This window comes from Pristiophorus japonicus, chromosome 6, assembly GCF_044704955.1.
Source record: "Pristiophorus japonicus isolate sPriJap1 chromosome 6, sPriJap1.hap1, whole genome shotgun sequence".
NCBI lineage: Eukaryota > Metazoa > Chordata > Chondrichthyes > Pristiophoridae > Pristiophorus > Pristiophorus japonicus.
The window spans coordinates 153,003,632-153,027,295 of NC_091982.1; the positions used below are offsets into that span (position 1 = coordinate 153,003,632).

The 23,664-nt window shown below is 47.7% G+C and overlaps 1 long non-coding RNA gene across 1 annotated transcript; it reads right to left on the minus strand.

The window, feature by feature from the left end:
• Positions 1-7,777: 7,777 nt before the first annotated feature.
• LOC139265258 (uncharacterized) lies at positions 7,778-17,885 on the minus strand. The gene is made up of 3 exons (XR_011593514.1): positions 17,823-17,885; positions 12,419-12,559; positions 7,778-7,827 (listed from the first exon to the last, which is right to left on the minus strand). It is a non-coding gene; the product is annotated as an uncharacterized lncRNA (long non-coding RNA).
• Between the last annotated feature and the right edge of the window lie 5,779 nt (positions 17,886-23,664).

Here is a 23,664-nt window from a genome sequence, read left to right on the forward strand (position 1 = left end):
TAATTAATTGGTTGTGACATGCTGTGGGATTGCCTGAGAACTTGAAAGCGCTCTATAAACAGGCAAGTTCCTTTTTGCTTCAAAAATGTCGCAACATTGCAAATGGCACAATTTATTTACAACATTCGAGGGGCCGAATGGCCGACTCCTGCTTTTGATTTAACTAATGAACCATCAAATGGCCAGTGAGCTTGCAGGAAGGGCATTGGAAATAGAGGGCACTGGAATCCTCAGCACTCCATTGACAGTCAGCTCCTCCACACTTTGCACCAAGCTTGGAGGCAGGAACAAGGGAAAGGTGGTCTCCCCAGCTTGGCAATGATACGGGAAAGATTCTCCTCTATTCTAAGGGGAAGGGCCTAGGCTCAGAGTTTGCAACTGGAACCATAATCCCAACACACCCTTGGTAATGGTGCATCATTTCTGCCAGTCCTTACAAGGCAAGTTCCTCGTCTCCACCTGGTCACAGGCCCAACCTGTAAAATGGGGCAGATTATAAAGAGGGGAAGCAAACCTTGATATTCTCTCTCCCCTCGCACCCATATAAAATAGCAGTACAATACTGCTAGGGCACACGAACGTGCAAGGAAGTTTGTGTGATCAGGTTTATAAAAGACGTGCAATGAATGAATGGTCGGAGATTATAAAAAAAACACACACGCACACATACATAGCAGAGCTTCCCTCAGTCCAGGACTGTGGGGGGTTGGAGCAAGGAAGGCAAGACAGGCAGACCCGATCTGCCAACCAGCCCTGAAGGTGACCCTGAACAGAAAGAACCAACTGTGCTGAGCTGGAAGAGCAGATAGAAGAGATAAACACATACTGACCACAAGGTCACTCGGCAGTGTTAGCTCTGATTAGACCAAGCCCACAACACACAGCAGCCACGTCCATCTTTGCTGCCTCTGCACGGGCCAGTTCATCAACGGGCGATCACAGACGAATCGCACTGGTGAGATTAGCCACCAGCCAGGCCCATCCCACCCCCCACTTTAAAACAGAGTGGCCAGGAATCAGGAGACCCCGACTGGGAACAGTTGCTTGGCTGATCATTTGCCTCTTTTTGAATTAACACGCTTGGGCAAACAAGCTCATCTCTACCCTGGCGGACCAGGTGCATTTCTACTGATCTTTAAGTTGGTCTCCTCAGACTGTGGAGCTGTGAATAAACCCCTCCCTCACACTTCACAGTGCTGTCATTAAAATTGGATGATCAGGACAAACCGATAGCAGTCAATCTTAATTTATACCCATCCAGATGAAGGATGCCAGTGTCGGGAAGGGCTGTTCTTTCACCACCCAGTATCAGTATTGAGCAGTCCCAGGCCTCCCCACCCCCACCAAAAGACCCAACAACGCACCAGACACACACAGCCTCACAATACAGCCCTTACAGTGGTTAAGTAAAGAGATGATAGGCATCAATGAATGGCTCCTTTTTATTTTTAAACTGCAATGCCTCAGAACTACCATTTTACACTTGTCCAGAATTTCTTATTGAAGATAAACTGCTGCTCAAAGAATTCAGATGTCTCATCCCATGGTTCTGCCCCATACATTATAAATCACCAACAGATATTGTAGCCAACTGCAAGAGATTGGAGGCTGGCAAGATCTCCGACCCAAACCAAAAATTCAAAATGGCGGATCACATTCACTCCATTAGGGAGCCATTTTGCAGCAGACTCTGATCAACTCACGTATTAGCTCTTCACAACCCAGCACACCGCCCCCCCCCCCCAAAAACGACCACATTTTATGTTTTGTCGCAAGATGAAGGGTCGCTAAGTATGCGTTAATATTTCACGTAGTCACATGGCCTTTTCATTTCACAGGCATCAACATTCTATAGGGAAGCCAATACACTTCAGTCCAGTGTCGTACATTTCATGTACGATTATCTTAGTTCAGAACTGCAAATTGACCACAACGCTACACACACTAGTGGCAGACTTTCAACCAGGAGTGTGCTGCCCAAGGTGCCCTCTTCAGATAATGTTTGGATGGGCAGAATTTACAATTGTACCGAGGAAGGATTTTCACTGTTCCAAGTGGACACAGTATGGAAATTTCATTGCACTGCCTACAATCCTGGTAACACCAAATTATATCGGTTTTCATTCAGCTCCAAATTATGACAACAGGTTTACCTGCCATTTCATCTCACACACTTCCTGCCTTCCCAAATAAATTGTTTCTAGCCTTCCTGGTTATACCGTTCCTAGCAGGAATATTCCCGTTTAAGAAACTAAATTAACCTCCTCTTCATCCCCCCCACAATCTCGTTTGATCGCAGGACTTGCACGAACAGGCTGTGCTCTGCAGGTGAGAACGTGCCAAGCCTCTTCTCTGGATAGAGAATCAGAAATCACACATCATTTCCTTAAGCAGCTTGGCTTGGGAGCTTCCCCATTTCCCTGAAGTCAATGTGCTCTTTAGCTAGAAAGAAAAGACTTGCAGTTATATAGCGCCTTTCAGCCAATGAAGTAGTTTTGAAGTGTTGTAATGTAACGCAGCAGGCAATTTGTGCACAGCAAGCTCCCACAAACAGCAATGACCAGATAATCTGTTTTTGTTATGTTGATTTGAGGGGTAAATATTGGTCAGAACACTGAGGAGAACTCCCCTGCTCTTCTTCGAAATAGTGCCATGGGATCTTTTATGTCCAACTGAGAGAGCAGACGGGGCACTCCTTGAACACAGATCCCGTGTTGTCTAACTTTGCATACAATCAGTACAGAGGTGTGTACCCAGACAGCCACAGTGTGCCGAATGTTACCGAGGACCACCAACAAACTCCGGCTAATATCCCCTTAAACATCTCCTCTCTGGACCGCAAAAACTGTATAATCCTTTCTTGTCACTTGCCGTTTACACTATGAATGGATCATCTCTGCAACTGCTCCGATGTCTGGGCATCCCATTTATGTAGTCATGTGACCTGCAAAACACCAAAACAACCGCTTTGCCCCACTGTTGGTGGCCATGCCTTCAGACGCCTCAGCCCCAAGCTCTCCAATTTCCTCTTTAATTAAAGCTCTGTCTCTTTCTCCTCCTCCTTTAAGACATGCCTGAAAACCTACCTCTTTGACCAAGCTTTGGGTCCCCTGTCTTAATGTCTCCTTCTTGGGCCGGTGTCAATTTTTGTCCCATTACGTGCTAAAGTTAAAGGTGCTATATAAATGCAAGTTGTTGTTGTGAACTATCATATTTTTGTCGCTTTCTAAGTCACCCTGTGCTAATTCAATTCCATTCACTGCAGACATACCTCCCACATTTTTGACCCATGTGAAATATTTCCAACGTTTCACGTACCATTTAACCCCACAATTACAACAAGCCAAGTCCTTCTGCAAACCTTTTGCTCGGTCCTGCTCTCCCCCTATCGGAGAGTCGACCCTTCAATTTGCTGTCATTAATACGGTCGTGTGATCATCAGTAGATTTGACAACCTTACTGTATTCAGGTCGTCCTTGCAGATTAGAAGCAACAGGGGGCCATGCACTGACCCCTGGGAGGGGGGCTCCGCTTAACACCTGCCCCTCCAAAAGTAATGCGTTTCCTATATAAAACACGCACATCTTATCCTACTCTGCGTTCGAACCTTGTATTCAGTTTATCAACAGAACAGTTAATGGAATAGATTTTTTTTTTTTAAAACAGCAATTCCTAGATCACCCTGAACGCACAGGACGGGGAATGAAATGACTGGTTACAATCAGTCTGGGATAACCAGCCCCCAGGAGCAGATAATGAGCACGACTTGGGTTACCGCGGCAACGTTTCCAGGGATGCCCAGAATTCACCTCAGTTGGACAGCCCTCAACTTCTGGCGCCATAGCAGCAGAAAGCCGAGAAACAGGTCCGCACGGAGCAGGGTGGGGAGGTTAACAAAAGTAAATGCTCAGCCAACTCCCGCCAATTCCAATCGGATCGGGATTCAGTCAAATTCAGTTCGTCAATTCCTTTTGTTGTCCCACAGAAACAATCGCTGTCTCAGCACTCACAGAAAGTCAAGTTCGACACAGCAATTCTTCAGCTTGTTTTTCTTAATTTAATAAAGGATGAAGAAGAGTGGGTTCCCTCTACATCCACATCTTCAAACTGGCTCTTCCCTCGCCACCCCAATCCAAAATATAATGCAAGCTTTATTTATAATGTTCTCTCCCAGATTAGGATGTTGAAGTCCGCAGCCTCAGATTGGAGATCGATCTACCAGAGCGGGGCCAGGTTGATCACTCCGCTAAAGAACCTGGCCAGCAACGCTCTCTCTAAGCTGCGCGGAAGCACAGCACTTTCAAGATCCCGCACAGCCAGTGAGCCTGCTGTTAAATAGAAAGACAGCGCACGTGCGGACTTTTCAAATGGTCCCTTAAAGGGGCTATGTTGGCCAAACAAAATTACAGGGAACATCGCAAGCCAGCTCCTGTTCTCATCCTTATTTCCAAATCCCTCCATGGCCTCGCCCATCCGTATCTCTGTAATCTCCAACAGCACCCCAAAGATGTCTGCGCTCCTATAATTCTGCCCTCCTGAGTATCTGTGATTATAATTGCTCAACCATTGGTGGCCGTGCCTTGTTACCTAGGCCCCAAACTCAGGAACTCCCTGCCTAAACCTCTCCGCCTCGCTACCTCCTTCAAGATGCTCTTCAACACATACTACTTTGACCAAGCTTTTGGTCACCTGCGCTAATTTCTACTTATGCGGCTCAGCGCCAAATTTTTATCTCATAATACTCCCAATGAAGCGCCGTGGAACCTTTCACTACGTTAAAGGTGCTATATAAATACAAGCTGTTGTTGTTGATTCTGGGAGGTGGTTGTATGTAGGCTGACCAGGCTCAGAATTTGGTTTCCCCCTAGTTGTTTCCCATCTGAGGCTTGTCGAACCTAGTTCCAGTCGTGGCTCAGCGGGCAGCAATCTCGCCTTCCAGTCAGCAGGTTGTGGGTCCCACTCCTGAAACTTGAGCACAAAAATCTAGGCCGACACTCAGTGCCATACTGATGGAGCACTGCTCTGTCGGAGGTGCCATCTTTCGGGCGAGACATTAAACCGTCTGCTCTCTCAGGTGGGTGTAAAAGATCCCATGGCACTATTTCAAAGAAGAGCAGGGGCGTTCTCCCTGGTATCGTGGTCAATATTTATCCCTCAACCATCACTAAAATACAGATTATCTGGTCACTTATCACTTTGCTTTTTGTGGGAGCTTCCTGTGGACACATTGGCTGCTGTGTTTTCCTATAATACAACAATGACTACATTTCATTGGCTAGAAAGCGCTTTTGGATGTCCCAAGGCTATAGAAGGCGCTGTAGAAATGCAAGTTCTTTCTTTATTGGTATGCGACAAGAAAAATCAGTTAACCCATTCGATTAGTTTTCATTCCACCACATGTTCTTGGGGCTCCCTCCCCCGCCAACCGACCCGGACGGAGTCACCCCAGTATCAGCTGTGGCTCAGTGGCTTGCACACTCGCTTGTGAGTCAGAAGGTTGTGGGTTCAAGTCCTACTCCAGAGAAATAAATCTAGGCGGACACTCCAGTGCACTGATGAGGGAGTGCTGCACTGTCAGAGGTGCCGTCTTTCAGATGTGATGCTAAACCGAGGCCCCGTCTACCCTCTCGGGTGTACCTAAAAGATCCCATGGCACGATGTCGAAAAAGAGCAGGGAAGTTGTCTTTAGTGTTCTGACCCAATATTTATCACTCAATCAACATAACAAAAACAGATTATCTGATCATCATCACACTGCTTGTGGGAGCTTGCTTGTGCGCAAATTGATTTCCACGTTTCGCACATTACAACAGTGACCACACTTCAAAAAGCACTTCATTTGAGACATCTGGTGACCGCGAAAGGCGCTATATAAATGTAAGTCTTTCTTTAAGTACCTCAAAGTTCTCCTTGCAGGCAACCCAGTTTTGGTGAGTAAATCCATAATTTGCATAGCTGGGTATTTCCCCCTCTTTCCTGCCTGCCCCCCCCCCCCCGCCCCCCCAGTTCACCAATCAAGTCTCAGACTCAACACTGGAACCCTCTGCTCCAATCTGCTGCTCACCCCAGCAGTATAACGAAGATCTGATCTATCGCGTGTGGGGAAAACCGCACAATTGCCCAGGCCTTAGACCCCAACAAGTTTAAGTACCAACACACGGCACGATCCAGCCCTTTCTCTTTATTTTCCACACTCGTACAAAGTTCTTTTGTCTCCCTCTCTTGCCTGCAGCAAACGCACCTGTAAACAGCTCAACTCACTGACTACTGGCACAGTGCCAGGAAGCAGCCTTGAACTGCTTTGCAACAGAAATATTTACACAACAAACACCACTCAGTTCTGCCTCTTGTGTAATTCAGCATGCCTCAGAAGTGTCGAGGGCTCCAGCTCCTTAATATTGCCAACTGGGAGCTGGGCAATAAAGGAAATGGCAGACTTTGTATCTGTTTCACAGGAGGAAGAGGACAAAATAGCAGTGGTACAAGGGAGAAGAACTTAGCGGATTGAATTTTTTTAAATAAATGGTAATAGGGAAAGTAATGGGACTCAAGTTAGACAAAAACTCCACGACTTGATGGGAGAGTAGAAAGAAATAGCAGAGGAAATTGCAGGGGCATTGGTCATAATTTTCCAAAGATCTGTAGAGTCAGGAATTGTGGCTTTGGATTGTAAACGTCACTCCATTATTTAAGGGAGGGAGGGGACGGAGAAACCAGGAAGCTACAGACCCTGTCAGTTGTGGGGAAGTTACAGGAATCTTTCATCAGAGACAGAGAGGCTGAGTCACTTGGACAAGTACGAGCTGGTCAAACAGAGGCAGCATGGATTTGCAGAGAAGCGGCAGAGTGGGAAATCAAACCTAGGAGTGTCCTGGTCCCTCTTACCCAGCCAATCCTTGGATCAACACGATGGGCCGCGAGAAGACCAAAGAGCCCCTCCGCAACCTCAGGCACAGAAACAGCCGCAGTGAATCGCTCCTACATGGCGATGGAATGTTTTTGCTTACGTCAAAGGTCATACAATAAGGAAGAGGATTTTATGGGAAATGAGTTGGGGGGGACTGTTTTAACCAAACTCCGAGTGTAGAGAGCCTACAGAACAACGCGACTAGTGATTAAATGAGCAATCTCCCTCAGATCGGCCACTGGTGCACAGGTCAGGAGTGGGCGAGCTTTGTCTCTTTATAGGACATGTCGCAGTGTACTACAGCACCTCAGAGGGAGGGGCACCTATAGAAAGTTTAAATCCACGTTCCCATAAATTGCGTCCATCTCAAGTCGCTGACACTAACGGTTCTCGGTATTCTGATTGAGGATTTATCCAACGAGACAAACAGCGCTGACAGCGGCCCTTTCTAAACCTCCAAGCTCTCAAATTTTAAAAAGAGGGAAAATCCACTGAAGAAATGTAGGGATGACTCCACTCTGCCAACAGGGATTGGAGCTCGTAGGGAGCGGCTGTTAGAAAAAGCCTGGAGCTCAAGCCAGTCATTTTCTTTCCACTAAAATGAGCGGATGAGTAGGCTGCCTGGCCGATTTCAAGCCGTGCTCCCGGTGAACACCGCTGGGAGGAATGGATTGCAGACTCTGTCCGACGAGGGGGGTTTTAAAGGCTGCTCAGTGGCCACATGGTGCCTACCCCTGCAGCAGGGCTGCCGTTGTGACGAGGCACACCAAGTGGGGCATAGGAACGAGAGTTACATCAGCAAGGCAGCACAGCAGCTCGCCGTACAACATGGAGGCATTGCGACAAGAGCATCATACACACCTGGTCAAGGCAGAAACGTTCAACTTGCTCAGGGCGCTCATCACATCCTCAGAGGCATCCTGTAATAGGAAAAGAATTGATTGTAATTCTTCTGCAGCATGCACTCATGACTTTCAATTTAGTCACCGTCACTTTCAAAGCTGGGGCAGGACAGGAGCAAGGGGAGCTGGAAAACAATGCGGCTCAATGGTGTGGTCAGTGGTAGAATGCTCGTCTCAGTTAGAAGGTCGTGGGTTCCAGTTGCACCCCAGGGACTGGAGCACAAAATCTAGACTGACACTTTAGCACTGAAGAAGTGCTGTGTTTTGGGTGTGATGTTAAACTAATCATTAGTTCTGCCGCCTCAGGTGGATGTAACCCTGGCCAATATTTATCCCTCAATAAACATCACAAATAGATTATCGGGTCAATTGACGTTTGTGGGAGCTTACCGTCACAAATTAGCTGTCGACTTTCCTACATTACAACAGTGACTGCGCTTCTAAACGTACTTTATTGACTGTAAAGCGCTTTGGGATGCTCCGAGGTTGTGAAAGGTGCAAGTCTTTCTTTCATGCCAGGTAATATCTGCCAGGGCAGATGAGCCCTGCAAAGTGCGTGCATGAATGTTGGCAAGCATTGGATGAAGTTCGGCTGTTCTGCCTCTCGACAATCGCTGTCTGAGGCTCACTTGTGAATCATGGGCACTCAGGCGAGGGCATCAGCAGGCGGAACCCACCCATGGAACCAAAACCCAGCAGCAGTCAGCAGCTTTAGGGCAGGAGAGAAAGAAAAGAGATTCACCAACAGGCCGGAAGAAGCTCCATCTCCTATTGCAACACTCACCATTATACCAGAAACAGCCTGCTGTGGGCGCAGGCACTGAATTTCAAGTGGACCAAACTAGGCCTCATTCGCTTCCCAAGAGTAAAAATGTTCAGATTTAAACACACATTATTTGAAAAGGCCTCAGCCACCACTACACCTATTGACAAAACATTACCTGTTCTTATTGAATGGTGGAGCAGGCTCGGGGGGGGGGGGGGGCCAGATGGCCCAATCCTGCTCTTATTTCTTATTATGTTCTATCAAAATCGAAACAACCGACTCACGAGCCTCAGCCCAGCAGATGGACCATGCTAGAGAGACTCGGTGTACAATCCATTTCTTTGTGCTGATTTTCAATATTTGGAGGGCTGGAGCAGATGGAATGAGGGTAACAGTGAGGAAAAAGTCATGGACAGGGTCTCAACCCATTGGCCAGCTAAGATATGGAATTACTCAGAGGATAACCATGACCAAGAACCTACTTCCTATTACCGTGTGGTGCACCTGACAAGAGCACAAGATGTGCTGCACTACCCAGATTTTCAGAGAGAAAAAAGGCTCACTTTTAGGAAAAATACATTCACACAGATAATACTAAGCTGCCCTGAACATCTTATCTCACACATTTTCTTCAGTCCATTCCTGCAAGTTAAATGCTTTTATTCTCATTCGCGGTCCCCATTCTCCCGGTCTGTTCCCATTCTCGGTCCCCAGTTCAAGAGAGAGAGATATCCGGGGCCTAGAATGGGACCGGACCGGGAGAATGGGGACCCAGAATGGGATCGGACCAGCAAGCAGGGTTGGAGGCAAGTTGCTGTTGTGTTTTTCAATTCTTTTCATGTGTTGGGAGCTGACTGTATGCTTCACTTTGCAGCCTCAGCTCGCATTGTGTCCCCAGTTGCCATGGCAGCCCGATCTTTTTGGTGCAGATCAAGGCTCCATCCCCAAAACTAAAGATCGGGGTACACCACGCCAAAACGAAGAAATCCAACGGGGAAACTTAGAATATTTTTTTTTGGTGTAGGTAGGCGCCCCCCCCCCAAAAAAAAAAAAAATCGGGCGTAACTCTTCAAGTACGCCAAAAAAATGCTTTGGGGAAAATTGAGCCATTTGAGGGAGCTAGATTATCAGTAGAGATACAGTCACTAACAGGGTGCTGGGGGAGAGGGGTTACTGAGAAACAGTGTGAGGGAGAGGGATTATCAGTAGAGATACAGTCACTAACACAGGGTGCTGGGGGAGAGGGGTTACTGAGAAACAGTGTGAGGGAGCTGGGTTAAATTTGTTAGAGAGATTAACATTAGTAGAGATGCAGTCAGTAACACCGGGTGTGGACTCCAAGAAGCTGCCGAACCAGACATTGATAGCTGGCTTAAATATCAAACAGTAGGGGTGGTTACAATTGTTTCTGGGCTCAGGGAGTGGCAAAGGAGAACTGAACAGGGCTCCCACTCCTGATTGCTACCCAGTTAGCACTGGCAGAAAGCGTTGTGTGAACACCACAGGGGCTGAAGCCATGGGTCTCCTCCCAGTCAAACAGTCATAGTGCAACACCCACTCAGGTAGGACGGTCAATTGCCGAGGTACTTGAAGGTGGTTGGTATCCACAGAACTGCATCAGAGTATGGGGCAACTCCACCAGGGACAGTGCGAGGAGAACATTGGGAGGGTTGGGTGAGAGCAGGATGGAAATTCAAGCTAGAAATGGCTCTTCCAAATGCTTGGCTCTCAGTCCAAATGTTTCAGACCCGAACCAAATCAGGGCAGGAATCGTCCAGAGATTGCAGCAATACTGCTGGTTCAGCGACTGGTCCAATCATTAGTTCCCGCCTGGGAAGGGCGAGATCCATTGTTTTTCTTTGGCTGTGTTTTTGCAACCTCCCATGTTCTGAAATGTTACTTTACAGAGAAATGGGGAATCTAGAACTAAGGGTCATAGTTTCAAAATAAGGGGTCGCTCATTTAAAACGGAAATGAGGAGGAATTTTTTGTGTGAGAGCCGTGAATCTTTGGAATTCTCTACTCGAGAGAGCTGTGGAGGCTGGGTCATTGAATATATTTAAAGGTGGAGATAGACAGATTTTTCAACGATAAGGGAGTCAAGGGTTATGGGGAGCGGGCTGGGAAGTGGAGTTAAGGCCAAGATCAGATCAGCCATGATCTTATCGAATGGCGGAGCAGGCTCGAGGGGCCAAATGGTCTACTCCTGCTCCTATTTCTTATGTTCTTATGCAACTCAAAAGTCCTTCAGCAGTGATAAACAAACCCCTGAAACCAGCACAGTTAGCCATAGTCGTGCGTAGCACCTGATAAGAGTTAACTGCACATTTGGCCCAAGGTCTCCTGAGAAGAAATGAAGAACTCACTGTGCCTTTAAGTTACCACGTGCTTTGTTTAGGGCACCAAGAGCTCGATACTAAAAAAAAGAGCATTCTTTGGGGACAGGGTGGGGATACAGTGATACAGTGGGACAGCGGGGTTGGCATGCTGTCCTTTCGCACCCAAGATTCCAGGCCAAATCCAGCCCTTCACTCTCCCGACTTGCTTAAAGGATTTGACTGGGAATGCCGCTCGGGTCATCGCAAGCCAGCTCTTGTATGTGGCAGTCTACAGCACAAAGCCAAAATACTCGGGTTCAAGCAAGTCAACCCACACCTGGAGGGACGTTGAAGCTCCACACTCTGACACGACCAGCACACAAGGTTGCTGCCTGTGATCACCAAGTAACTCGAGCTGCTTTACACTCTCGCCACTTACATCAGTAAAGGCAGTTTATAACAGTACCAAGAATACCTCAGCAACCTCGACTCAGATTCAGGGACTCTTCTGTTAACAGCCTGACCATTTTCTTGTTGTAAATCACATCATGCTCAAAAAGGGAGATTTCTCGTTAACCTTTGACCTCGACATGGCAGCAGGGGTGCAATCGGCATCGATGCCCCTGGACCCGGGAAGGAAAGTAAGAAGTTAGCCCGGGCTCCCATTCCTGGGGCTTGTGATGGACTCCCCCGCATCCAACCGACAGTCAAATAGTCTTATTATACTCTCAGGCCATGGAAAATGGCTGCTTAAACTAGGGATCGTCATGTTATTGGCACTTGTATCGTCATACACCAGCCTGAATATGGGAGGGGAAAGGATTAAAGGAGAGGAAACTTCATCAAACATTCAGTCAATACAAGTTGAATCTCCCTTATCCGACACCCTCGGGACCTGGCCTGTTCTGGATAAGGGATTTTACTGGACGAGAGGTGGTCACGTTAAATTGGATGGTACAGGCACTGAACAAGGGGATATCGGGGCTGGCTGGCTTGGGGCTGGGAGTGTGGCAGAGAGATTGTGGGGAGGGGGCGCGGTGGATCGCGGGGTCAGGCCAGCGATTGCGAGAGTCGGCAGCGAGGAAGGACTTCAATTTGTTCATGTCGGAGCGGCCGGGAATGGTGCCGGATGAGGGAGTCCTGGATAAGGGAGGTTCAATCTGTACTTTAAATTTAAATGATCAGTATAATGATCCCATTTGAGAAGATTGAGACAACTCATTCTTAACCAGGACGTCAAAACTGTGGCACTTTGTGTCCTTCACTGTCTTTTCTTCCTCGAAAATCTACAGGCTGTCTAAAAACTACTCCCTTCCCCCATTCTTTTCAATCTTGGGTGTTCAAAAAGGAGTTAGATGTAGTCCTTACTACTAGGGGGATCAAGGGGTATGGTAAGAAAGCAGGAATGGGGTACTGAAGTTGCATGTTCAGCCATGAACTCATTGAATGGCGCTGCAGGCTCGAAGGGCCGAATGGCCTACTCCTGCACCTATTTTCTATGTTTCAATGTTTCTATGTTACGTACTTGGGTCCTTCGCTTCTAGTTCTCGATTTAAAACCTGCGCAAGTCGCTCCTGTCCGGCGAGGCATGCCTTCTGGATCAACATTCTGCTCTCTATTGTCTGTTTAGCAGGATACTCGTCCTGGGCCATTTCCTGCATCCAATCTGCACAACAGAAAATGCCATTGGTTAGAACAGGGGGTGGGGGGGTCCAATTCAAAATTTTAAATGGGTATGAAACAGCAACATCCTATCGAGAGTAAATTTCAGAAATGCAGAGTTATCTCTGGACCAAGTTCTATTGAAAGTCACAACAACCTACTGGAAAATAATGTTTGCGTTACAGTTCAGCGACCACCACCAAATGAATCTCGTGGCAGGAGACAGGAGAGTGAACAGGGAGGGGAGAGAGAGGGGTGAGAGAACAGAGAGCAGAAAGATAGATAGATAGTGTCTCGCTTTAAATCAGGTCAATCTCTCAATCTCGCCCAGCTGAGAGATCTGAACTTCCACCTGCTGAAACCACCGTCCATTTTCCATTTCAGCTCAGCTCCCACCCTCCCTCCCACCACCCAAATATCAAACTCGCTCCTTCACTCTCCCCGTCAACAGAGCCTCAAGCTTAGGTGGAAGCACCACTTCTGACAATGGGAGAAGACACTGATCTTTCACACACTCCCACTTACCCAATGCCCGTCACACAGGTCGAGCCCTGTCTACTCTTAAATCAGAGTCACCGCAGTCAGATTATCGCAGCATTCGATTTTATCAGGTAAAAAAAGAAAGCAACTTTCGAATTCTCTGGAGGGGGATGGTACAAAGAAGATAACTGGTCAATTTGTTGAGCTGTTGGAGAAATCGCTGAAGTTTTTTTTGAAATTCCCCAGTGTTCCTTCCCCCTTTCTCCTACTGGCTAGCAGCCTCTCGAGTGCAGTCTCCTTCCATTTGGTGAAGTCGGTCACAGGAACTCGACTGCAGCTCCACTGAAAGATCAACTCAGCCCTGCCTCAGGGTGTCACACTACAGGTAAGCAATGCTTGTTGCCTCCATTTCTGGGCCCAAACCGCACTCACTCGCAGAAGAGGCACACTGGGCTGATCTCGCGAGCATGGTGGAAGACCCTACTTGGCAGAAGGAAACTTTTTATTCCCCCCCACCCCACCCAACCCCAAGAAGTAAACTTCAGGAAAGTTTATCATTTTCTTCTTTTTGTAAAAAAATGTACAGCCCCTTAAAGCAAAGAAATATAGAACTTGCATTCATATGGCATCTTTCACAACCTCAGGACACCCGAAGAGCTTTACAGCCATTACTTTTGACATGCAGTCAGCCATTGCTGCGATGTAGGAAGCCCGGCACCGGAAGCTTGTGCACAGCAAGATCCCACAAACAGCACAGAGCTCGTGAGCAGATAATCTGTTTGTACTGTTGGTTAGGGATAAACATTGGCCAGGACACAAAGCAGAACAGAGAAACGGGCAATTCTTCGCGCTCACTCACGCCTTGGGATAGTCTAACTTGAGACAGCCATCACAGCTCACCAGTTTCCGCTGAGTTGGGTGTAGTCGGGCACGACAATTAGGCTCATTGACCCCAGGTAGGAAGGAGATGGGCGAAGGATAAACAGCAGCCATGATTCTGTTTCCAATCTCTATCTCAAGCGTGTCGGACTGGCCAATATACACAGTGGGATGTCAGGACGGAGCTCAGCGGAGGCCCTATCCAGACTCTTGCATCAATCATGGCCTCTGTGCTAAGTGCCACAGAGCTTCTGGTGGGGTGTCCCTCCCTATTGGGCCAGTCTGCTGGTGCTAATCGGGCACGGGGACGGCGAAGAAAAGGGAGGAGTGGGGGTACTTGGGCCCAGAGACGCTGTCAATGTGCGATTGTACCCCAGCAACAGTCAAGGCCCACAGGAAATGGAATAAAGTGAACCAACGCAGAGACATTCCAATGTTGGTCAAACTCCTACACTTGGTGCAAACGGCCCTTTCGATGGCTCGTTAACTTCACATCTCTTGTACACAAATTCGCTGCGATATCAAGCCCCACTGAAGGAGGCGGTAGGGCTGCAGTGCAGGTTTAGGATCCCCTACATTCACAGATCAGAGGCAGACGACCACACAAGCTTGTACTGGCCTTCTCATAAAATGCTCAACATTGGCACGGCCCAAACTCCACCTTGGGAGCAGAACGCAGCCAGTAATGGGAATGATGTCGTCCATTCATTGATATCACATGGTCCCGTCCAGTGCAAGGACTCCTGTTACCCAATGCAGGAATAATTACCCTCGACTCTCACTCCCATTGGCATTCTACACATGGTGCTGCAACCACTGTGCAATGGAGCCCAACTTTGGGGACAGGGCTGCAAAGTAATGTGAGGCGGTACTGGAGCCGCCATTTGCCACTTCAAGGAGGTATGTGCAACCCCAACCCAACCCACAGCTACAAGTACAGCAAGACTGAGAGCAGATGGGAGTGGGCGCGGCAGAGCTGGATGTCGTTACAAGTGCCTAACCCAGCCGTACGGACCTGTAACAGTTACTTTATCGGTGGTCCGCTTGGACCCCCCCCGCCCCATTACCCACAGTGGGAAAGTGGCTCTGGAGCAACTGCACACTGGAAGGCGACCTGCAGAGGTAGGGGTCCAGGGGAACTGACGGCCAACACACATGAGCAAGCCTCAGTGCCAGAGTTGGTAGGTTTGGAGTTCAAATCCCACACTCTAGGCAGACAATTCAGAGCAGCATTGAGGGAGTGCTGCACCATCAGCCGTGGTTCAGACAAACAGTAAAGATACGACCGCATTACTCGAAGAGCAGGGAGTTCTGGTATCCTGACCAACAGTCTTTCCTTCAATCACCACTGCCAAAAACAGATTAATCAGTTAGCCATTCGCCTCACTTGTGGGATCTTGCTGTGCACTAATTCGCCGCCATTTTGGGATGTTTCGGAGAGGGATTATATACAAAAGGCAGGGCATTTGTCCGCACACCCCATCTCTTCCTGAAATATAAGTGCGAGGATGGGAAACCATGCAACTGTAGCGCTAACTACCAAACAAAAACAGCGCAGAGCCACGCTCCCGCCACTCCGACATCATCAGAGCACACAACCGAACGGAGATACAGCCTCCCATTCCTGCTGACCCCCGCAGCAAGACCCAGTGCCAGTCACAAGTGGTCTGACATCACTATATCCGGCACGATGGTCTACTGTCAAGTTAAAGGCATAGGATTGAGCGGCACTTCTCCATTGAATACAGGTGGGGACCATGCTCCAAGCCACAAAAGTGAACAGAGTTAGTCGAAGGAACGGGCACTTAATACTCAAGGCTACAAATGAAGAGGGGTACCTGCTACAAGCACATGGATTGAAAATCCTTCAAATTCCATACGCTGGCCAGCACCAACACCATGTCTCTCCGCATCATGCGCATTTCCGACTCTCCCCCCGCCCAGTTGAAACCTAATCCACTTTTCTCATCCCCAGAGTTATCTGGTCCAATACCATCCCCTCTCAAACTCCAACTCATCCAAAATGCACCCACCCTCCCATCAGAATCCCACTTACCTATCACGCCAAAACTCACTGACATGCACCGGCTCCCTATCGCCCCAACACTTCCTCGTCCTTACCTACAAAGTCCACCATGACTTTAATCCAGCAATTCTGGGCTCCTGCGCAACCCCCGCGAACTGTTCCACCATTGGCGATAGAGCGTTCAGGAATCACACCCTCCTCCCTGTAACACCCTCCCTTTCTCCTTGTCTCAAAACCAACCTGTGCCTTTGATCACCTCTCCCAACGTCCCCATTTAAACTCTGTACCTATGTTGTTCTTCTGAGTGCCCATGGGATGTTTTTCTACATTCAAAGCGTTATATAACTGCATAGTTCGCTGCTCTGGGATCAAGCGACTGGACCGGTGAGAAAACCGGCCACACAGAGCAGAAATACTCAGGCTTAATCCTCGGGTCCGAGCCCGGATGGCACAGTTGGCCTCAGTGCCTCCGCAGGCTGGGGGACGTGGGTGCCTCTAGTTGGAAAGTGCACACAGCTGCATGTTTTGGGGAAGGCCAGGAGGGGGTTTGGACTGTGCCACCTGCCAGCCGAACATGTGGAGAATTGGGCGAAATGCACCACCTGTGGAGCTATTCCTCAGCTTGAGCAAGTGGTTATGGGGGAGCTGGGAAGTTACAAATCACTGGGGCATTGGTGGGGGGGGAAAGAGTGCTTTTGTTCCTGCTCATTTTTGGCTAGTAATTTATACACCGCACTGTCCTCAATGAAGCAACAATCTACCCGTAAAAATCCACGGTTGATCATTAAAAAAATAAGTACATCATAAAACAATATCCTGGGATGGGGCAAAGGGCATTTTTTTTTTCAAAAAGCAGGTTTAAAATTGATCGGATCCGTCTCCGACACACACATTTACTCACTAATCCCATACTCGTTTAAAGTAGTTACAAATTACAAATAAAAGAATTGGCGGGATGGGGAAAGGATGCCTGGCCTCCCCAAAAAAATTACAGTTGGAAGAAAAATTAAGGAAACATTTTGCAGTGAACTTTGCGTCCGGTACATGCGTCGAAAAGGCAGGGATCTGTGCAGAAAGGCGCGCGTCTGTTGTGATTTGAACCGTACGGTTAGTTCTGGAGGGAGGGGAAGGGATTCACAACTAAAATTTCACAGATTCTCCACCCCGTTGCTCTTGGCTTTCATTTCCCCTTTCGCTTTCCCTTCCCGTTCCACCCGTTTCCCCTCCGCGACTCTCGGTGCTGCACTTTCTATGCCTTTGTTTCTATCTTCGGAAGGAAGGAAAGGGGGGGGGGGGGGGGGGGAGGGGAAGGAGGAAGAAAAAGAGAGAAAAGGGAGCATGGAAAGGCCACAAGCCGGAAGAAAGGCCTGCTTGCAACTCAACTTAACAAAAGTGGCGCACTTCAGCCAAAGCTGCCTGAGCCCTGCGTGCAGAATCTCTCGTTAATAGGGTTTTTTTTTAGGGGAGGGGGTGGTTGGAGAGAGACTACAAGTAACAATCGACTCTTAAAATATATTAAAAATAAACCTGCACCCTTGTACCTGCACACACACACACACACACACAAAATAAACCTGGAGGCCAGCCTGAGCGCAAGAGGTGGGAGCCAACAATTCCAGGGAGCCCCCTTCTCCCCACGTGTGCCGCGACCAGCCCCAAACTTACAATCGGTGAAACTTACACACAATGTCTCCAGGTTCGGAAATGGAACGCGGGGCGGCGACAACGTATCGAGCGCTGGAACCTCGACCACCGCAACGTTCCATCGCCCCCCGGCCGCGCCTCCGGCCCCAGAACCCGAGAGAGGGGGCAAATTAAGACGTGGGGGGCGGGGTGGGGGTGGAAAGTGGGAAGGGAAGGGAAGGGAACAGGCTTTCCTCACCGCCTTTAAACACTCCGCCAGACGGTTGTGCTCCTCAACATCCGATCCAAGACTTCCTTTTTTTGGCGAGAGGGGGCGAATATTCTCTCTCTGAAGATACTTTGTATCATTTTATTATCGCATTATATACAAAAACAAAAAGCTTGAAGACACATGGAAAAAACACAGATTCTGAGGCTGCAAAAAAATAGTAAAGAGGGAGGGGAGGGAGGGAGGAGGGGTAGAAGGCAGTGATGTCATGGGCTTGCCAATCAGTATGCAACACAAAAAAAAACTCAGTCAGTTCCCATTTCATTTCATGGTTCTTGATGAGAAGGTTTCCCGACTCGCCGGGCATTGGTAGGATTGCGAACTGGATGTTCCTCTTAAAATCACAGCACAACCCGAAAGCGCAAACTCTTTTTCGAGTTTGTTAAATTAGCTCCCTCCCCAAATCAAAAAACCCCCACAAAAGTTGGTATATAGTTCTAGTGAGAATCTTGGATAGCATCTCTCGTGAAAATGGATGGCTGAATTCAGAATAACTTTTCTGTATTCGTCCGTTTTTTTTTTAAAGTTGCGATTAAAAAACGTGGCGAGCGTGTTTACTCCCCATTAAGGGCAGTTACTCTTCAGCCCGTTTAAAGACGGTCAGTTCACAATGCATTAGGGCAAAACTACACGAAACATCCTCGAATTGCAAACCGCTCACCGCCTTTGCGAATTTAAATTGAAATCTCTCACCCGCCCAATGTTTTCCACTGGGCGCCGTTTAAAAAAGGCACGCAGGCAGGGGCTGAGAAGCCCCGCTGACATCTTAAAGCACTCCATTCCCCACCCTCGTTAAATGGTTGTCTTTTAATTCCTGCTTCCCCGCACAATTTTGCTCAAAAACACCGCCGACACGCGAGACTCGACTTCGCCGCCACTGGAGCCCGACCGAAGCTCAAAGAAACGCTCCCGGCATTGAGCAACAGCAAAAAAAAACACTTCAAAAAATGTTTACAGCTTCTCTCGGCTTATAAACAAACGTGCTTTACAAGATGGAGCACCAATCCGGAATTCGTAACTCATTTTATTTAAAAAAAAGGTACAACTATGTCTAAAATGACACATATCTGATATTGCAAACAACCTTCAAGATTCGTTAATATAATGTAAAATTTCAACATTACACTATTTGAAACCTCTTTATAGTTTTCGCAGCTTGCCTGTCAACATAACACAGTAACAAAGGACGACTTTATATAATCTGGCTAAATCAAGAGAGTGAGAATGTTAAAACATTGAATTGGTAAAATTAGAATGATTTTAATCGCCATAATAAAAGTTTCCAGCATTTGAAAATACACACTGCATGCAGAAGCATTCCTGCTGGTCCAGTCAGTAGTTCTCCCAACCAGAGGTGCCCAGCACTCAATTCTGCCTGCCTCAATTGAAATCATTTCGATGCCTCCTTTTCTTCAGAATGTTACCGGAACTAAAAAAAGCTAAATTAGGAGGGACAGGTTGCCTAAACTTTGGTTGTACTTCTTTGAGCTTAGACGATTGAGCAGTGATCTAATCGAGGTGTTTAAAATGATAAAACATGATTCAATAGGGTAGATAAAGCAAAACTATTTCCTCTGGCACGAAGTACCAGAACAAAAGGAGGTATAATCTTAAAATAAAAGCCAGGACGTTCAGCAGTGACATTAGGAAGCATGTTTCTTTCCCCCACACAAGTGGAAATCTCTCCCAAAGGTTGTGGATGGTGGGTGAGTCAATTGGAGCTTTCAAGACCGAGATCAATAGATTTTTGTTAGGCAAGGGTATAAGCTATATGGTCAAAAAGGCAGGTAAATGGAGTGGTGGTACCAATCAGCCATGATCTAACTGAATGGCAGAACTGGCCTGAGGGGCTGAATGACCGAATCCCGTTTCTATGTTCCCAGAGCGTTGCAACCTGTGATGCGCATGCAAGTGCCACCAGCTGAAGAAAATGCCAGCCACACCATTTGGATTTATGCAGTCCATTGCTGAGAGCACCCTCATCACCCACCTCCTAGCCACCAACATCAGGCATGCACCAGGGGTCCACAAACACAGCTTTGCAGTTAAGTGTGCTTATACAGTAGTTGTCCCAGAGACTGTCCTCAGTATAAACATGTGGAACGGGCTCTTACTGTAGTCAGAAGCAGTTCCCCCAGATACAAACTGAGAATGGGACGACTGCTGCAGGTGTAGCTCCTGCTTTGGTGCCCATTGGGAGTGAGATGTTAGTGTCTGGGGAATGGAGCACTTGCATTTCAGGTCAGGCATAGCACAGCCAGGAGTAGAGTAAAACTCCCTTTTCTATGCCCCAACCTCAACAGGGCATCTCCTACTGCACTATGCAGGCCATTTGCCACACTGCAAGGCCGCACGATGCATCGGAGTGAACGTTTCTGACTCGCTTGATTGGCACCCCATTTACCACCTTAAACATTCACTCCCTCCACCACCGGCGCACCGTGGCTGCAGTGTGTACCATTTCCAAGATGCACTGCAGGCTTCTTCGACAGCACCCCCAAACCCATGACCTCTACCACCTAGAAGGACAAGGGCAGCAGGCGCATGGGAACACCATCGCCTCCAACTTCCTCACCAAGTTACACACAATCCTACCGTGGAAATATATCGCCATTCCTTCATCGTCGCTGGGTCAAATCTTGAAACTCCCTCTCAAGCAGTACTATGGGAGTACCTTCATCACACAAGGCGGCAGTTCACCACCACCTTCTCAAGGGCAATTAGGGATGGGCAATAAATGCTGGCCTGGCCAGCGACATCCACACCCAAGAAACAAATAAAAGATTTCTAATGTAAACAGAGTAAGTTTTCCCAAATCAGGTCTTATTGTCTCCAAGTGGGATTCCCAATGAGGCGTTTTTTTTGCTGTAAACCCCTGCCCACTACAAACTGGACTGGGACTGTTCAAACGCATTTGACACAAGACACTTACAACCAGCAGACTTTCATCCCATTGGTCTGGGCTGTGGTACGAACCATGTCCCAGAGGTGAAAAACCAGCACCTAATCCACTGTACCATTGAGCTTAAGGTGGATAATTCTGCCTCTATTGGCTTGGGGAAGGAAACAAGGAGAACAGCAGAGATAAGCGGCGCTGCTGGGGGAAGAGGAGTCACGTCCACCGGACAAAGCGTATCTCGCTGGATGTCAGAATTCAGAGCAGGAGTTCACTGGGACAGTCTGGAGTTGGGTTCGAACCCTGCATATTCGGACTCCGAGGTAGGCATGCTACCACTAAGCCAAAGGCTCGCTCTAGGACTGTCATGTAACCACGAGCTATTTCACCCTAGTGATATATAGTTCAAAATACTCACTCCAGCTCTCACCCAGGGTTAAGAAGGACAATAGTCACTCGATGTACTGCTGGGAGTTTTACCACAGTTCAAATCTTATCCGACCACCAGTGCAAACCGCACTCGAGTGCGAGTCACTAAACGGCACAGGAAATCAAAAGCTGGGGGGGGGGGGGGGGGGGTGGATGGGGAGAAGAGAGAGCAGATCCGAATGAACATCAGCAAGTGTACAAGTCTTTCAAAGAAGTTGGATGGTAATTACACAAGTACTCATTCACATGCACACATGTGCATGTTGGATGGTCATATATTAGATCTTGCAACGGTTTCGAACTGTAGCCTGGATTGACAAAGACCAATCCAAAAATAGAGTTGAGTGGCTTTTAACACAATTCATCAAAAGGATTAGTATTTGTTTTGTTTCAAAAGTATTGAGTGTAAGCACCTCCATTGTTAAACAGTATTAGCTCCTGTTCATTTGGTTATGAAGAAAAATACTGCCCTCTCACACTTGTCCAATCTTCAGTTTGCCTTACCTTTGGATCAGTGCAAGTTCAAATGAGTGCCAGGTTATAAAACAATTGCAACTTACATAGGAACAGGAGTAGGCTATTCAGCCCCTCGAGCTTGTTCCACCATTCAATGAGATCATGGCTGATCTGTATCTTTACTCCATTTACCCACCTTGGTTCCAAATCCCTTAATGTCCTTTGCCTGACAAAAACCCATCAATCTTAAGTTTTGAAATTTTTAAACTGACCCCCAGCTTTTTGGGGAGAGAATTCCAGATTTCCACTATCTTTTGTCTGAAGTACTTCCTAACATCACCTCTGAATGACCTCTCTCTAATTAAGGTTATGTCCCTTGTTCTGGGCTGTCCCACGAGGGAAAATCAGTTCTCTCTAGCTACCCGATTAAATCCTTTAATCATTTTAAACATCTTGCCAATGAATAACGACTGATTTAGAACACAACCATTATAAAATGATTTTACAACCAGTGCAAAGATAAACTACAGCATCGAACTTCGATACACTCCCTTGGTTATCCATCCACTGGGAGGGGGGGGGGGGACATTACATCAAGACGTATTGAAGTTACACCACGGAAATTAGTCCAGACATTGCGGGGACATGCTGCATCATTCCATCCAACAAAGAGTTCATCTTCTCACTTCATCAGGAATGAATCCTCAGACACACACACACCAATCCAGTCAAAATAGGCTTCAAAAGGACCCCAAGGCCGCATCCTCTCGAGTCTTGAGACAAAATACCCCAATAAAGCCCCCAGCTGGGAAAGAAATCCGCCCTGAAGTCACAAATTTACAGTTGCAACGGTTACGTGGTTCCAGAAGCCAATACCTAAAGGGTGTGGCCTGGTACGATACGAGGCTACACACAAACTTACAGCGCAGAAGGCGGCCAGTTTGGCCCATCGTGTCCGCGCCGGGCGACAAAGAGCCACACGGCCCTTGGTCAGCAGCCCTAAAGGTTACATACAAACCTATGAACAATGACGGAAAGGCAAAGAGCACCCAGCCCAACCAGTCCGCCTCACACAACTGCGACACCACTTATACTGAAAACATCTACACTCCACCCCAACCGGAGCCATGTGATCTCCTGGGAAAGGCAAAAATCAGATAAAAACCCAGGCCAATTTAGGGAGAAAAAAATCTGGGAAAATTCCTCTCCGACCTATCCAGCCAATCGACATTAGTCCAGGAGATCACCCTGGCTGTATTCTATTCCCTGCAGTATTTATTATATCTGCACCGTCCAACAAAAGGTCATCCAATCTAATCCCAATTACCAGCCCTGCAGGTTACTGCACTTTAAGTACCCATCCAACCATTTCTTAAAAGTGGTGAGGGTTTCTGCATCCACCACTCTTCCAAGCAGCGAGTTCCAGATCCCCACAACCCTCTGCGTAAAGAAGCCCCCCCCCCTCAAATCCCCTCGAAACCTTTCACCAACCACCTTAAAACTATGCCCCCTCGTAATAGACCCCTCCACCAATGGAAATAGACCCTTACTATCCACTATGTCTAGGCCCCTCAATATTTTGTACACCTCAATGAGGTCTCCTCTCAACCTCCTCTGTTCCAATGAGAACAAACCCAACCTATCTAATCTGTCCTCATAACTAAGATTCTCCATTTCAGGCAGCATCCTAGTAAATCTCCTCTGCACCCTCTCTAGTGCAATCACGTCCTTCCTAGAATACAGCGACCATAACTACACGCAGTAATCCAGCTGTGGCCCAACCAAAGTATTATAAAATTTAAGCATAACCTCCCTGCTCTTATATTCCATGCCTCGGCCAATAAAGGCAAGCATTCCGTGTGCCTTCTTAACCACCTTATCCACCTGGCCTGCGACTTTCAGAGATCTGTGGATAAGCACTCCAAGGTCCCTTTGTTCATCTACACTATTAAGTGGCCTACCGCTTAATGTGTATACCCTTTCCTTATTAGCCTCCCAAAGTGCATCACCTCAAACTTCTCTGAATTAAAT